This window comes from Pezoporus occidentalis, unplaced genomic scaffold (assembly GCF_034315485.1).
Source record: "Pezoporus occidentalis ecotype Australia unplaced genomic scaffold, CSIRO_AGI_Poc_V1 ctg1, whole genome shotgun sequence".
Lineage (NCBI taxonomy): Eukaryota > Metazoa > Chordata > Aves > Psittaciformes > Psittacidae > Pezoporus > Pezoporus occidentalis.
Genome location: NW_026912778.1, coordinates 6,871,576 through 6,887,511, shown reverse-complemented (window position 1 = coordinate 6,887,511; position 15,936 = coordinate 6,871,576). Strand labels below are relative to the sequence as shown.

General features: G+C 35.6%; 1 long non-coding RNA gene across 2 annotated transcripts; it reads right to left on the bottom strand.

Moving 5' to 3' along the window:
• Window positions 1-6,070: 6,070 nt before the first annotated feature.
• On the bottom strand, window positions 6,071-15,461 carry LOC134163813 (uncharacterized). 2 transcript variants are annotated; one of them, XR_009965053.1, is made up of 3 exons: window positions 14,728-15,461; window positions 7,351-7,524; window positions 6,071-7,008 (listed from the first exon to the last, which is right to left on the bottom strand). It is a non-coding gene; the product is annotated as an uncharacterized LOC134163813 (long non-coding RNA). The 2 variants fall into 2 exon arrangements; XR_009964967.1 differs by lacking the exon at window positions 14,728-15,461 and adding an exon at window positions 14,432-14,717.
• Window positions 15,462-15,936: the final 475 nt, after the last annotated feature.

Genomic DNA, 15,936 nt, shown 5'->3' with positions numbered 1-15,936 from the left:
CCCAGCAGAAAGACTACTGAATTCCAAGATCCTAAATGTCACAAGAGAGGCTATTTGGGGATTGTCTGCCCCCAAAACACAAGCAAGCCAACTTTTGTCCATCATGTATGGGGCAGAGGAGATTACTGGGCAAAGGGGGTGAGGAGACCAACAGTAGAATGAAACACGTTTTACTTGAGTGAAAACTGTAACAAAGAGGCCCACCTCAGTTATGATGGGACTACTGAGAGACCACTACTATGCCCAGTTCAGACCATAAATACCAGTTACTACTGGAAGAGCAAAGAGAAAGTAGATGTTGGTAATCTGATAATTCAAGTATGTATCATAACAATTAACTTCCATGATACAGTATTTTACAAAATACATTTATAGAGGTATTATCAGAGAGGGTGGTAAGGCACTGGAACAGGTTGCCCAAAGAACTGGTAAAAGCTCCATCCTTGGAGGACATAGGACCACATGCTTGGAGAGGGCTTCAATTCCCAATCACAAAACCCAGCTGTTTTTTTATTGCAGTCATGTATTTAAAAAATAAAAACAAACTCCCCCACCCCCCCTCCCCCCCTCAAACCCCAGGTAGTTCTCCATCCGCAAGTGGCTAGATGGATAGGGAACTTCAATGCGTTCATTTCTTTCACTGCTCCTGGGCTGAGCTGGAGCCTGCATTAACAAGAAGTGCCATTCTATCAAAAATATGCTGTATTTTTATCCTTCAAATATAAGATCAGCTATCTGGGTATCTGTCTTTGCCAATGTATAACATGCTTTAATAGCCTACACAAATAAGACTTTAGCAAATAATTTCCACTTCAAACACAGAACTTGGCAGAAGTAAGGCTGGCAAAAAGCTGCTGTTTCCTGGATGTGATATAATATATATTGGATACTTGCCCGTAAAACAACTAGCAAGCACAACATGCCTGTAAGGATACTCATGAAAAATGTTGTCATGAGTTAACTTTATTCCTATGCCATAAATTCTATAAATACATGTTGTCATATGTGGTATTTTCTCACTGTGTTATCAAAAATAAAAATTGTCTGTTCCAGAGATTGGAATAATGAAATCATAAAGCATTATGCTAATGTTTTGTCACAGTATTTTTAGAAAAATCAGTACCTACCACAGGAGGAAGGTCTGGATTAAATTCTCTCAGGTGAAATCCAAGGACAAATGACCTTATCCTGCTGGCTTATCCTGATAGCAGACCAAATATCAACTGTACCTCACTAACTGGGCTGAAAGTAAATTAGAACTATGTAATGCTACTGTGAAATGTGTTGCAATGAAAAGAACTCAAATTAAAATGAAACCTGTTCACAGAATTCAGTTAAACTTGGAGAAATTCTACCTTGAATTTAGTTCAGACAAGTTGGAAGACCTTCAGAATTCATCATATGCTGTATGTATAAATACATACGGTGCTTCTTACTTAATGTATTTCTTAGGAAGAATGTGACTGGAATCTTTCAAAGCTTAGGCACAGACATAAGCTTAAATCCATGAATGAAATATCAGGGGTACTTCACATGCCTAACAAAAAAAAACAAAAAAAAAAACACAAACAAAAACCCCACCCAAAACAAAAACCACACAAAACCAGAAACTCCACCAAACCACAGTGCTCTGTTATCATGCAAATTCTGCAGATCCTGCAGTTAAAAATCACAATACAGCAGAACACAGTGAGAAAACATTTCTACACACCTAATTACAGGTGAAGTCCTTGACAGCTATACTTAAATCACTTCTCTTAAAAACTCATTTTAAATGAAGACAGGATAATGAAATTAATTAATACCTCTTTTGTCCAGTACAATAACCAGTTTTAGTATTAGATCTCCTTATCTCTGTGAGTATGCATAATTCTACAGAATACCGCAGAAACCAGTATGCAAGTATCACACAGGGAGACAGACTAATTTAACACAAATCACCAGAATTTATTAGGAAAATCTGATCTGTAGATGACTATATATTACATATAAATACGACTGCATTTCTTAAATGTTAAATTACCTATTTAACTGCAGGTACAAGTACTTCATTCTGTTTAGTGCAATCTATTACCTCATCACTCATTTGCTGATATGAGTAGACTTGCCTCTTACTTTATAGAGCATATAGGTAAAATTGTTCTATACATACTAATGCCAAACATCTTAGAGGTTTTGATTTGGAGCTCTCAGGCTCAAAAACTAAAGCAACAGGACAAATTCACCAAAATTGACTCCACTGCTGATTCCAATAGTTTTTGAGTGTTCAAATATCAAATTAATGGCGACGCATTGCATAGCAGGTACCATACTTTCTGGCTTCAACTTAGATTTGTTGACTTTATGTCAGTTTGACTGTGGAGAATTAGAACCAAAGAAATATTTTGCAACAAGTAATTAACTCTCTTGGTTCTATAATACTTTCTACTCAGGTAACATGCTGCATGAATCGGAATATATCTGGGTCCTAAACAATGAATCATTTGTAGAACATCTCTAAGGACTCTCCTATGCTCTGAGACTCTCTTCAAGTCTACCAAAGCTTGCTTGGCTTTGGAGAATAACAATTTATTTATTTTTTTTTCAGAGAATGCACTTTCCTATAGTTGCCTGCAAAAATGTATTTAATGTTAAAAAGTAGCTGAAAAGTTTCATGTTCCTACTTTAATTTTCAAATATTTTTTTCAAACTATAAATTGGAATGTTGAGATTCTGTAACGACTGCAAGGTGAAGACTCTGTCCTTCTAAAGTCTTCCTGTTCCTTGAGGTTTTAGAAGGAAAACAAGAAAAAACCCAACAAGCCAGAAAGTAAAACCAAATGGTACCCTCCAAGATTTTGACTAAACCACTTCCAGTTCGAAGACTGCTTCTCTACCCTTGTGCCATTTTTTTTATTCCTCATTCATTCATGCAGGATAACAACATAGTGGGTTTTCCATGGAAGCAATCTACTCTTAAACAAATATTCTAAAAATTACCAGTTCTATTTTACTACATTGCCCTTCTTCCAAAGACATTTAAATCAGGAACAAATATCCAAGAATAATGCTACCAGTTATGATAAGTCTTCCTTTTTCCTACTTTTAAAACTACTTCAGGACATCTTTAATGCTTTCCTTCAATTCAGAACAGAATTAAATTGCTGTGCTGAGCAAACAGTAACAGCTGACTGCAAAGCAATCCCACACAACAAAGTTCAAACTACCTTGCTTGTACTCAGAACAGAGGGAGGCTACTCAGAGGCTGGATGAAAAAAAGCTTTTGTTATGCAACCTCAGTGGCCTCAAAATTGCAGACAGAAACATATGGGTAGCATATCAACACTGAGAATGGCAGGTCTGAAATGTGCAGCATCCTCCTGATGGCCATTATTATTCTATAAGCCCAGTTTTCATACATAAAAATCTGAAGATCTACTTTTATTGCCTTAGAGCTGGACATCAGAAATCACTTCAGCATTTTAGATCTATTGATTCAGCGTGTCTGAAAAGACTACAGCTCCATGCTTTCTTTTGCATCCTCAATAAGGATTTTATATTAGTTCACAATTTCTCTGTATCATTTAAACATCTACCTTTAGGGGATTTTGTGCCCCTTTTCCCCGCAGTATACTTTCATAATTTCTCACAGATTCTTGGGAACTCATTGAGCTTTTATGCATGTGTATCAAGATGAGAACAGCTGCTTACAGTATTTTTTTTTTCAGTAAAAGTAGGATCTATTCTGAAAAGCTGTGGACATCATGACGGCTAAGTATTTCTGGCCTGCTTAGGGCCTTGACTTCACAGATATTCATATAAGTATCTCAGAAAAATTCCTACTTTCTACATGTTGCTTATATTAATGACACAATGGTACATAATTCTTTCTGTGCTATACTCTTAGACACTGAACAGTTCTTCAGGATGCAGAGATCAGGGACCTTCTTTAAAAGATTTATTTTTAAAGCATTCTTCCTGAAAGTTATGATTTTGTGGTGCTCAGGTCCATAAATACAACTTGAGCCTTCAAATTCTCCTAAATCTGAATTGACAGTGGTGCTCATTTAAAAAGAGATTGTATGGTTTATTCAGAGAGTCAGCGATTACTGCACAAGACAGCATTGCCACAGGCTTAAATGGTGCTGTATCAGGTCTTACAAGAGAAGTCATTACTGCCTTCTCTGTGACCTCTAAATTCATATTATTTTACTGTCAGTTTTCTCACAAGAGCCTCATTTCTGCACATTACAGAATGTTTACAACGTTCAAAGCATTCATTAATGTAGTAATTAAGTATATCCTAAGATACTAATTTATTTAGAGACTATTTAAAAGACATAAAATCACAGCATTTTATGCTCAACACATATTTAAAGTGTTTATCAAAGATAAAAGTTTTTACAGCTTATCATTTTCCTATATTACTCTTTCTACATATGCAAACCTATTTATATATCCCCTTTTCAGTGCAGCTTGAAACAACACAAAGAGCTGTGAATGGAAGGACAATAGACTTAGCAGCATTTATTCTGAATCACAATCAACACCCCTGAAACAAGCTTTCCCTGTGGCCCCCTCTGCTCTTTCGAATGAATATTGGTTATAATTTCTGCAAGCAGTCAAAAAATGTACCACAGGGAACACTTGCACATCTGTATCCCTGAAAGAAATTATAAACATGCTCACTGTCTTGCTAATGCTCTTCCTTTGAGCCAAAGATATTCTCATGCAATAGTGATACATGTATCAAACAAAGACTAAAAAACGAAAACTAAACTAAAAAAAAACAACAAAAAAAAAACAACAACAAAAAAAATTACATTAAGGACTCTGTGAGAGATACTAAAGAAAATCCAATAAGCCATTTCCTCAAATGAGGGGACTTTTAATTAATATACTCTAGATACCATTCACTTACTGCACAATGAATGACCTGCCAAAGACTTCTTTACACATAATAAAAGAAAGAGTTAAACTTGTGACTATTGGTACTTAAACAACCTTATAAACTTGTGCAAAAATGACATGGCCATAAAAACTCTGTTCATCACTAATAAATCACTCATTTTAATAGCACTAGCATAAATCCAAATGATAACAGTTACTGTCTAGATTTACAGTGATGTAACCGAAGTCAGCACTTGGATCCATATGTTTTAGTGCACAGTTATTTCTATGCATATTTAGAGCTTCGGAACCATATAGAACTAATGAGGCTGGAAACAAAGGAAAGTTCTACTTATAAATTGCCTGTATGCCCACTGGACAAAGCACCTGTTCACAAACAGAGAAATAGGCCTCTATGGCAAAGCTAGTTTGAGATTTATATTTAAAGGCATATATTCAGCAGAGGGAAAGGAAGTACACAGTGTAACAAGAGCAGCAGTTTCACAAGCCCCCACCAAACTGACTTTCACTACTGTCCTGCTCTGTCTCTGTACAGACAAGTGATCACTACAGTGAACAACAAAGAAAGAAATGTGGTTTCAAGAGGTCTATGGAATAAGAAAGCAGAGGACACTGTAGCTCAGATCTGGAAGGAAAACGAAGCAGTCATATTGAACACAGATAGACCACAAACTACAAAATGCCTTTGAACATGCACCAGAATGCTATTGTTTAATTTGGCTGAAAAAATCCCGTCACTATTTGCTGGAATGCTGCATTTCACTTCATGTGAATAGGGGTAAGGGGACAGAGAAAGAGAAGGTGACCAAAGTGTTTTTTCTGTCTGTACTCTGTGTTAGAGAACAGGGAACTCTATGCTGCTGATGGAGATAGTCCAATCACATGTCCCTGAGAAAGCTTCTAAAAAGATCCTTATGTCTATGTAGGCAGAGCTTAAAAGCAATTTGTCAATTTGGTTTCATTTAAGTGTTCTTTTTTAACTTAATAGAATCATGCTGGTGTGCCACTGAGACGATCCTTTTACGATGAGTTTGCTGTCCAGCTATGTTATTACAACCAAGAAATGGAGATAAAGATCATAATGAAGCATATAATTGTTTTTATTATCTCAAATCAGAGATTGTTAAGCTTGTGTTGATACATCTATATTCTTTTTTGTATTCACAAAGTACAAAAGGCAACAAGGCCTGGTGTATTCAGCGGGATCTAAGAACACTTCTGAAAGGAAAGGAATGCATATAAAATAATAATCCAGATATCATAATATCTGGAATCCTTATTTTTGTAACAAAATCAAAACTTCTCTGCACCCTGCTTAAAGCCATCTTGCCCAGAAGTTTCTTCACACATCTAGAAAAATCTCTGTAAACACAACTCTCCTATGCGGAATGAGTCAGAGAACAGCAAGCATCAATTGCTTTTAAACACATTTGTGAAGAAAGACAAATGTGAATTCTTTTCTTTTGCTCTTAAGCCACAATGACACAGGGTCATGATATTTTTAATTGATTCTGTATGTACCACACCTCAGATTCAAAGCACTGCATAAAATACGTTTGCCAACTGGTATTTCCACCTTTCTTTACAAAATGCATTTTGTTTATATAGGAAAACAAACCCATGAACTCCTAGTTCTTCAGTTCTCCATACACCAAGCTGACATGCACCCTTCCACACCAGATTCTCACAAGCTGGAAGATTTCCAGAGAGCCTCCAGGAACAAACTTTAGAAGGAGGCCCTAGATTAGTATTGGCAGCATAAAAATTTGCCTTTTTAATGGCAACCATTTTACGCTGTTTAGCACATTTAGTAGGATTTAAAGATGAACCTAATATAGCCACAAACTCTCAGGAAAACCCTGTGAGGTTGAGGAGAAAAAAAAAAAAATGGTGAGAGATGAAATACATAGTCACTGCCAACAGATCTTGAGCAAGAACTGCACGAGCAGGTGAAAAAAAATCTAGTGACTGTGAAGACCTTGATGACAGCTCTGGGTCTGCTTCCCTTATTCAACTGTTTCCACTTATATTCACTTCTGCATCTGTTATATATTTAGGGGTGCTTTTATTACTAGCTTTGGATCCATTGAAGCAGGTGAGCATATGTTCAAAAGACAACTAAAAAAAGAGAAGTTAAAAAGAATACACAAAATGATTCAGAGAAAAGTAGATGAATCAAACATGCTGTCTGAAAATAAAGGCATCCACATTTTAATTGGGTTTATCCCATTTGAAGGGAGACAAAATGAATAAACCAATTTAATTTAAAGTAAACCAGGAGAAAGCACTTTGATGCAAATAATCTCTCTTGGCAAAGGCTGCCTAAGATGGATAACAGCAAATACACACACATACTGCATGCAAGTATCTATCATACAATGTTCTTCCTTAAGCAGCTTTCCCCCCATCTTCCATCCTTCTACTTTAAGCTATTATTTGAAACTGACTTTATAATCTTACCTGTTTTCCTCTGTATTTATCTGTTGATAGAGGTCCCAAGTCAGGAAAGCACCTGGTATGCACCTGACATCCAAGCGCATAGTGGCCGGGAGTCAAGTTAATTCCCCATAAAATGCCTTTCCTGAACAGGAATTCTTTGGCCAAGGGTGATGAATCTATGCTTTTGTTTCCAAGCTGTTCATGAAGAGAAAAGAAAAAAAGAAAAAAGTAACATGCAGCCTTGTCTTCAAAGTATTGCTTATCTTGCCAAATTACTTCTTACCTTTTGGGTGACATGTAAAGGGCTTGTTTGGGTTGTTATTTTTGCTTTTTACATATAACCTTATTTTAATACCTTAATTGCTGTTTAGGACAATATGCAGCCTTGTTTGGGGCTCTATACAAAAGTATTAAAATAATTTATAACAATTAATTTCCTTTGCACTGTTGAGAGTACTTAATTCTGACAGGAACTGCAAAGGGTTCCACAGTCCAATGAATTATAATTTCACATCTAAAAAGTTTAGTGGTGCTGCAGAACTGCTTAAGCACTTGATCGGCTTCTCCCTCAAAGGAATACAAAAGAATCCATACATCTGTATTAAGGTAGTTACATAACATATTGTCTTGTCTTCAGCCAGCAAAGCCAGTTTAAGATGTTCCCATGCCTTTCCTCCCTGACCCCAGGGAAGAGAACATTTCATGACTTAATTTAATCAGTTAAAACAATTCAGTTCTTGAAAGATACATGAATAATAAACATATATACCAAGAAGAGCAAGGCAAACAGCAGGAAATGTTTTCTCTCTGAAAATATTTTCTGGATGTCTGCAACCCTGCAAATTAGGCCAATGATCATCATTTTGTCCAAACTACAGTTACAGTGCAAAATTAAAAGTACAAACCATGACAAAATGACAGGATATATATGAAATTAATTTGCCACTAACTGCATGCTAACCTCAGAAGAAGTACTAGATTTGGTTTCATTTCTTGTCATATATTTGACAAATTTTCATATACCTTTGGACTGTTAAATTGGTCAGATTTAACAAAAGCAACAGTTTGCCAGCTGTTGAGGGGCAGCTAAAAAATTCAAACTACTGATAGGCATTCAGTCTATGGGACCATATTACCAACTATTTCAGCCCACAGATCTAGTCTTACTGCAATGCTTACCAAGATAGACTTAACCTTACTAAAATTACCTCTCCCCTAATCACAAGACTTTACTTTTTGCTGTAACATACTTTCTGAAAGCTATTCTCCTTTAACTTCTTGACAACTGCCCTGCCCAGTACATCTATTATAATCTTACATGTTCCAATTCTAGGCCAAATGACCAGGTAAAAAAGCATTATAAAAGACTTACATTTAGCACAAAATTAATTATTCTGCAATCCAGTATTCAATATTTACTTTTTTTTTAAAAGTGTGAAATCATCCATAAGCATTACAACATAATATTCAAATGTGATAGTTGCACATTCGGAAAAGAACAGAAAAAGGCTTAGTGGGGGAAAAAAGAAAACACCACACAACGTACAAAAACCACAAACAAAACGCCAACCAAAACCAACAAAAGCAACAACAAAGAAAACCCACTTCACTGAATTGTGACCAAATAAAGCTTTTCAGTAGGTTTTGAATCAATGCTCTAAAGGGGGTATGAATGAGCACTGAGGGCTTTGGGCAGGTTTTTTTTTAAATATAATAGTACCCAAAGACTTACATATTACAAAAGGCATGTAAAGAATATTTCTCCAGTAAAGAAGACTTAAAACATGTATCAGCTCCTTAAAGATAGCTAATATCACACTGGCTACAAAAGCTACCTGTTCATAGTACAAACTAGACTAAGTGGAGATAAGGATACAGGAAGGGGAGACAACAGAAAGTATAAATTAGTCTTGGGAATTTAGGCAGTAGAAAAGAGAGTATGGTCTATTTAGAGACATATTTGTCAACTCATGTCTGTTCACTCCAATACCTGAAGAAATTTCTTTTTCTCCAGAATATATTTAGGGAGGCAGACAAAAATAATGCAATGTTATTACAAAAATAACTTAAAAATCCAATACATAATTTTCATGTATTTTGTAGTGATTTTTACCTGAGTTTTACGCTCTTCAAGAAAGTTACAAAAACAACTTTTGCCGAAAGTATTAACAGAATTCGCTTGTGCCTTTTTTGAAACCATAATTTATCACCTTCATTTTTATATGCAAACCATTTCACACAGCTGTAGAAATACTGGAAACACTTACTGCTTTCAAGCTCCTGAAGGTATTTTAAAAAGCTATACCTCAAAATTCCATTTCATAAAGAAAATAGCTTGGATAGAAGAGATTGCCCCACTACGTATTTGTTTCTCATTCAGGAAGCAACCCATCTTTCTTAGTTAAAGTATCCAAATACATGAATGGACACCTCTAAATGGTGCTGTTATGATTAAATCTTCAACATTTTGCTGCATGGAAAGACTAGCATTATATTCTTAACAGATGTAGTGTTGGAACCGTTTTATACTCTTCAGAGAAATTGCACAGTATGATTTATAACCCTAACTCAAGTGAAACGATACTGAATGGAGTGCTGTCAGTGATGAACGACAATTCCGGATGACTGAAATTTACTGAAGAAAGTAAAAGATGGCATCATTGCACTATCTTAAACCTTGAAAAAGCCACCTGGAGTGCCTAAACCTGACCAAATTTCTATAACTAGCAGCTTTCCACTATCTACTTCATGCAAGGGAATTACACAGTGTAGATTATGGAGCCTGAGGCTACACACAGTGTAATTTTCACCATCTCTGAAGAAGAATTTAAACGCCAGTACAGGTTTACACAGACACTTTTTTTTTTTGCAATTGATATAGCATTACTATACAAAAGCACTCAAAGTCAGATATTTTAAAATCCTTGCAACCTAGATTTCTGACATATTGGACATGAACCTCTGCTACAATAAAAAGCAAAGCACAAGGTAACTTTCAGTAAGAAAGAGATATTTCAACTGTTTAAGAAATAAAACAGTTTCCAAGCCTCCAAATGGGGTACGTAATCCGTGAGGATTTAAAATCTGCATATAATTATTCCAATATAATCACTTTCAGAAGTGCCCCAGGTCTTCATTTTCAATACAACAGAAAATAAAGAAGCAAGCCTGTCTGCATTAATATAATGTCCCTCAAATGCTTTAAGACTTTACCGATTTATTTTATTTTTGAAAAAGGAGAAAAATAATTTCCGTCATTAAAAATAAAACATTCTTTTTTGCCCCCCTTCACATTTTAACATTAATATTGGGGTTTTGAAGTTCTAGTCAGCATTGCATTAACTGCTGCTCTAACAGGTGTTAATGCAGTTCCTGCCTTTCCTCTGAAGAGCTATAAAAACACAGTGCTTTCAGAATTTAGGTAAGGATATAAATCTTGGCTCCAGGTGTTTCTGAATCACTTTCCGTAACATGAAATAAACTAGTCTTGACCAATTCTGAATGAAGTTTGAATGCAGCATCGGTTTGTACCAAGTTAAACTACCTCAAAGAATGAGTACGTAAAATAAACCAAAACTTAGTGACATATTTACTTTCTGGAAGGCATGTTAAATGAAGTTTAAAACCAGATTTCGAAATCCAGCTGTAAAAGGGGGTATGTAAAAGTGATAAATGAGGGTTAAACACCACCCAAATCTCATACTTAGTTGTAAGTATTACAGTAAGCAAGTGAAATTTTCACTCTGAAGCAACAATTCAGTTTAAACTACAGCTTGCAGTTTTCTTCAAATTTAAGTCAATAGCTATCCCGTGGTTACTATGTATCAGCAAAACATGCCTAGAGAGTGTATAAAACAGCTCAGCATAACAAACATAAACAACTTTCAAACATCAGTCCTGAGCGTAAAGTGCAAAACAACTTCTCTGCCAACCCTAATGCAAATGCTCCCAAGCCTGTACCCACTAATCATGTTTCTACTTTCAATGAGGTTTTCCCCTATCCTCCCATCCCATCCCACACTGGAAAAATCCTCCCTCATTATCTTGACAGATAGCTTTGATTAGCAAGCAACTCAGTCAGTCATATTACGTCCTATGTTTCAATTCCAGGAAGATAAAGGTACAGTGATACACTTCAAGTTTACTTAACTAGAAGAAAAATTAACTTAAATGCTCTATAGACACCATGCTGAGGTAGACTGCCTGAATAATGCTCATACACTGTTCACGCCAGCCAAGAAGTTCCTTGACCAGAGATTGTTTTCTCTATAAATTTATAAACACATATATTTCTCTTTATATTTACTTCAGAACAATAGATGGGTAATGGAGATTTCCACTAGAAATGCTAAGAGTTTAACATTTGGAACCAGTAAAATATCCGCTATTAGGTAACTCATTGAATGGAAATGGCCCAGTTACTGTTAGAATGATTATTTTCTGACCATTCCAATTTAGTCTCAATAGGCACTTAATAACATTTGCTTTAGTAAAACTAATAATTCTTCAAATTTTCCTTTTTTTTTTTCTTAATGTATTTGGAAAAAAAGCCCCAATAGTTTGGACTTTTTTTTCCTTAAATTATATGGAATATTGTTAACATTTTATCTGCCAATGCGTTTCTGTCAGTTACCACTGGTTCTGTGTTGTATTTAGCTTACTGAGTTCCAAGTGTAGAGTTCAAATAATTTAATCATCCAAATTTTCTTATGGTACTTCAGATTTTTATATCAGTTCAGGTTTTCTAGCTTTAGAAAATGGACTGGTACACATATACATACATGAACAGGCAGTACTTTCTAGAGTTTCCTCTTCATTCACAGTTCTGAAAATTAGTCAGCAAGATTGAGATCTGCTCTATGCTTGACACCTGTTATTCACATGATTCAATCACAGGTGTGTACCACAATGTGAATGTCTTCCAAATCTATGGTAAATACATAAAATATACTCTCAAGAACACAAAGAGAGTAGTACTAAATATTAAAAGGAGAAAACATGCTGGAGCACTGTGCATCAGTAATTTGTCTGGCTATTAGAAGCCTGGTTATTTTTACGAAGAGAAAAACAAGGAGGAGAAATGACAGAATTTTGTGGGTATGTTTCTTGTTGAGTTTTTTTATTTAGATTGTACCTTAGAATAGGTAACAAAATTACATGAACATGTTTATCACAGCCAGTTTGGGGTCTTCGATCTGTTGCGCATTTAGAAATGGATTTACACTCCCCTTGGCAATTTCCAAAAGTGGAACATTTTCAGTGAGAAAAATATTTTATGTTGTGAAGTAACATTTTTCTATTGATTAAAATATAACTTTATTAGCATGTGTGAGAAAAATGACAAAGCTTACATGTTACTGAACTTGGTTATTTTGCATCAGCAAAGACAAACCTGCAGCATCTACAGGAACAGTCATTCAAAGAAGTTTGCGGGACATGTCACAATTATGAACTATTTTCTCTTCTAAATATAAGGAAGATTTATTTTCTAATGATATAAAAGCTACTGTAAGTCAGTAAACACTAGGAAATTTTGAAAAGGTCACTGTTAAAGTAAGGGTTGGCATAGTTCAAGCTACTTCATCAACAGCAGAACACTGCAAAGCCCTTCCACACACAGAAGTGCAATTCATATATGCACTTTAAATCTCGTGTAGCTTTCAAGCATGAAAGCTGTACAGAAAACCTAATTAAAACCACAAAGAAGCCAAAAGTCTGTATAAAATCCACAGAGGCTTTTGAATCACTTTCAGGGTTTGTTAAAAAAACAAAAACCAGAAAACAAAACCACACAAACAAATAAACAAACAACAAAACAAAACCAAAAAAAAGAACCACCCAAACAAACCACCTCAGATATATCTATGTGCTTCAGGCTTTTACCAGTCATACTCACACATGTTAAGAAGGAACAAGGTAACCTAAAACAATGCCCGGAGATACGAAAAAAAAGAAAAAATTAATGCAGGGTTAGAGACATTGGAATAAAATAAAAAAATAAAAAATTAAATTCATTTACCTACACACAGTAAGTCAGCAGCTCTTAGGGTCACCTCTCCATCATGGTCTCAGAAGCAAGAACGTGGGCCTGCTGTAGCCAACTCACCCTCAAACATGGAAGTAACATTTTAGTGTGGATACACATTAAAGAATTCCTGAAATAGTCAGGTATTACTCAGCATTATACAAGATTTTTCACACCAAGGAACCACTCTCCACCTACAAAAAGTTTCTATACTTTCTTGAGGAAGGTGACAGTTTTATATAAGACAGCTAACCCTGATTCTAGTCCCATTAGGGTTTCTAAATACAAGGTTGAGAAACTAAGGACCCTGGTTGTATATATTCACTTTCCAAAAAATATCCTGTTCAACAGTTTCTACATGGCATTTGAAACAAAGAATCAGGGATCCTAACAGGAAAGCCACAAAAGAGAAAACACAGGAGGTTTGCAATGTAAGAAATCTGTAAAAGTCAAATTTGAACAGTAAAATGAACAGCAGTGTAAAAAAAAAAGATAAATCTTCAGGTTCAGCAACACCTTCAACCATTAGGTACTTAAATTTAAGCTTCTAAAAGGTAATTTAATTTAAAAGGGGGGGTGGTGGGGTGTGTGAGAGACCCAAAAGATCCCAAAGACACTGTTTTCTGGGGGATGTGGATCCAAGACAACAGTGAGGTTCAAGTTACTACTAGTAGAACAGTAGTAATTATAAGATGCTGTCATGCACTGTAAACAATTGTTAATGGTCTTCCTATGTTTTTTCCAAGTAAATTAACTATCCCATCTCTTGTCAGTTAAACTGTCTACTGAAATGACAATAATTATCCACTGTTCTGTCAAGAACAGCCTTTCACTTTCCCCCTTTTAACTCGTTTGGAAATGCAATGTAAAATCTCAGTTTTTCTTAGCTCTCAACTTTTAGATCACCCTGAGCTTTGAAAAAGCTCTGGAAGCATCCAAGTAACCTGGAAAGAAGGTGAATCTAAAGGAAAAAAAAACAGCTCTTTGATAAGGGGGTGTAATAGCATGTACACACATTAAAATAAAGCAGAGGAAGAAGCCACAGGGAGTATTATGGATAAATAGTGGAATGCTTACCATTTTAGAGAAGGAAGTGGGCTCTACTGCCTTGCTACAGGACAGGGATATAGAAAGGAGATCAGAAGGCTTCTGCTTAGCTTGGAAATTATGAAATACCTCATTGCTTTACAAGTATAAAAACTAGCACAGCAATTTTTAGCAGTTTTAAAGACATGACACATTTGGATACAGAGTATGTTAAGAATCTGAAGATAAATAACAAAGCTGTCTAACGAAAAGAAGTTAAGCAGACTGCATAAATTATGCTAGACAGATTACTTCTAGGAAATTATATTGTCACAAACATGACCTACCTATACATCAAAGAAGTGCTGAAGCCTCATGTAAGCAGAAGCAGTTTGGACCAGCTGTCCTTCATTACGGGTTTCTAGTTTAGCTGAAGGTTAGACCCTCAAGTCTCTGTTGACAGATGTTTGAGTAATACTTTATTTGGTTGCTTTTGCAAGAAAGGGCTGAAATTGCTGACAGGAATCTTAACAGTAACTTGAATTTGCAATGGTACCTGTTTCTCGCAGGTCATCTGATGCAATTTTATCTATATAAGTAAGTAGCTCTGAGTCTTCCTGAATTTCATGAGTAGCCTTAAGGTCTCACACAGACAATTTGTTAAAGCTTACTACCAGACAGAGGGCCTCAAAAACCCAAAAGAAAGGGGATAAAATGCATAGTCTTTCTACTGATCAGACACCACTGTTAAGTGATCTGAGTGGTCAGTTTAAAGGTGTTTATCTTTTTAATGGGACTTTAAATGTAAAACCATTACCCCTAAATTGAAGTTGTTATTAAGTACCAAACAGCAAGCTATGTTACACCACTCATGGTATGAAATTAAGTTCCCTTTGAAGGGTGCTGCACTCAGTTTAGAGTTGTGGTTTCTGCAATTATGTGAGAGGAACGCTCATTCATTAGAATCCACCAAGTTTATCTATATTGTCTTTTTGCACTTTTCTGTGACAAATGTCTAACTTTAAGTCCTATAAACATTAGGTATGCAATATCCTCAAGGGTCTCAAAAGGAGAAGCAGAAGCCTTTTAAAGCATCTTAATTTTAAAGAGATATTTCTGGAATTGAGAAATTATACTTTCATTGTTCCCCATTAAGCCTCACAGTTCATACAGAGCTAACATGCTAAAAGAACCCAATGTTTGTCCTAAGAAATGTAAAAAGGAAGTGAATAGGTAAAACTGTTTCACCTGGGTAAATCAAGGGAACAGGTAGAGAAACAGAAATATAGGGATCTACAAGGCTGTAATTTGGAAAAAGTTCTGAATAGACATTCCTGAATTTTCTTTCAGACAATTATCTGAAATTTCTAGAGTGACACTTTGTTAAGGGTCAGACAACAAAAAGGTGAAGCAAGCTGTCAGGAAAAAGATTTTCCGAAATGCAAGGCATAAATGAAAGTATTGACAAGCAAAACACATATTCACCTGGTACTGTGGTAAACACCATTAATAATTTACCTCTTGCTTACTGAAGGAGAGAAAAAGGGACCTGCTTA